General features: G+C 33.6%; 1 pseudogene across 1 annotated transcript; it reads left to right on the forward strand.

The window, feature by feature from the left end:
• Positions 1-533: 533 nt before the first annotated feature.
• LOC108300849 lies at positions 534-1,864 on the forward strand (annotated as a pseudogene). The gene has a single exon (XR_001823625.2). The product of XR_001823625.2 is annotated as a protein cornichon homolog 1-like (transcript).
• The last annotated feature ends 250 nt before the right edge of the window (positions 1,865-2,114 follow it).

The raw sequence follows: 2,114 nt of genomic DNA on the forward strand, positions 1-2,114 counted from the left end.
GTTGTATACTGGAACTCAGGGACATCTCGCCAAACGAAGGAAAAGACATTTATTATAGGATTTGTGATAAGGGTAGAACCTGGGGAAAATTTAAATGCAGCAGCATTTATTAAGCGTAAATATATATTTTCTCAGAGACTTTTAAACTACAAATTCTCACTCAACTTGAAGTAGGAGTAAATTTCAAGGATAAAACTGGATTGAAAGTAAAATGTAAATGTATTTAAACAGAGGTTGCAAACTTAAACTTTCTACACTATCCAGATGGGTAAAATAAGGGAACAAACGTGACTGGTGAGGAAGTCTAAGTCTTGGACTTGACAACACAAGCCTTCTCTTCTCACCTCCAGCAGCCTCAGTGTGACCATGTCGTACCTTCCAATTTTTCAAGATAAATTTTAAAAACCTTAAGTTTATTTAAAGTTTGAAACACAGTTTCAACAGATTTTTGTGGATCAAAACAAGAATGTGAAATAAGGATATGAAGTCACATCTAAACATATATTTTTCCTTGAAAATCAAAAGTATCGCTCCTCCCTGGCCATGGCGTTCACGTTCGCGGCCTTCTGCTACATGCTGGCGCTGTTGCTCACCGCCGCGCTCATCTTCTTCGCCATTTGGCACATTATAGCATTTGATGAGCTGAAGACTGATTACAAGAATCCTATAGACCAGTGTAATACCCTGAATCCCCTTGTACTCCCAGAGTACCTCATCCATGCTTTCTTCTGTGTCATGTTTCTTTGTGCAGCAGAGTGGCTTACACTGGGTCTCAGTATGCCCCTCTTGGCATATCATATTTGGAGGTATATGAGTAGACCAGTGTTGAGTGGACCAGGACTCTATGATCCTACAACCATCATGAATGCAGATATTCTAGCATATTGTCAGAAGGAAGGATGGTGTAAATTAGCTTTTTATCTTCTAGCATTTTTTTTACTACCTACACGGCATGATCTATGTTTTGGTGAGCTCTTAGAACAACACACAGAAGAATTGGCCCAGTTAAGTGCATGCAAAAAGCCACCACATGAAGGGATTCTATCCAACAAGATCCTATTTCCAAGAGTAGCCTGTGGAATCTGATCAGTTACTTTAAAAATGACTCCTTATTTTTTAAATGTTTCCATATTTTTTGCTTGTGGAAAGACTGTTTTCATATGTTATACTCGGATAAAGAATTTAAATGGAATTACATATAAATTAATATAAAATGATTACCTCTGGTATTGACAGGTTTGAACTTGCACTTCTTAAGGAACAGCCATAATCCTCTGAATGATGCATTAATTACTGACTGTCTTAGTACATTGGAAGTTTTTGTTTATAGGAACTCGTAGGGCTCATTTTGGTTTCATTGAAACAGTATCTAATTATAAATTAGTTGTAGATATCAGGTGCTTCTGATGAACTGAAAATGTATATCTGTCTAGTGGGAAACTTCTTGGGTTTTCTCATCTGTCATGTAGATGATTATATATGGATACATTTACAAAAATAAAAAGCAGGATTTTTCCCTTTGACTTGATACTATCCCTGTATATTGCATGAATGAGAGATTTCCCATATTTCCATCAGAGTAATAAATATACTTGCTTTAATTCTTAAGCATAAGTAAACATGATATAAAATATATATGCTGAATTACTTGTGAAGAATGCATTTAAAGCTATTTTAAATGTGTTTTTATTTGTAAGACATTACTTATTAAGAAATTGGTTATTATGCTTACTGTTCTAATCTGGTGGTAAAGATATTCTTAAGAATTTGCAGGTACTTTAGATTTTCAAAACTGAATGAGAGAGAAAATTGTATAACCATCCTGCTGTTCCTTTAGTGCAATACAATAAAACTCTGAAATTAAGACTCAAAAAAAAAAAAATCAAAAGTATCAAGCTATACTTGTTGGCTTAAAATTTCAAAACTTGTTTTTAATTATTTTTTGTTCATATTAATGTTCAAAACAATATTACACTTACGTATCTCAGTAAACTAAATTTCCATTTTAATCTTATTTTACAAGAAGTTGAAATGTCCCTGTTAAAGTTCTATATTAAGCTTTAGCAGAAAAATATACTTATCAGAAATACAATTATGAAAATCTGCTAAATCTC

The sequence above is a fragment of the Cebus imitator genome, unplaced genomic scaffold (assembly GCF_001604975.1).
Source record: "Cebus imitator isolate Cc_AM_T3 unplaced genomic scaffold, Cebus_imitator-1.0 Scaffold30, whole genome shotgun sequence".
In the NCBI taxonomy this organism is placed as follows: Eukaryota; Metazoa; Chordata; class Mammalia; order Primates; family Cebidae; genus Cebus; species Cebus imitator.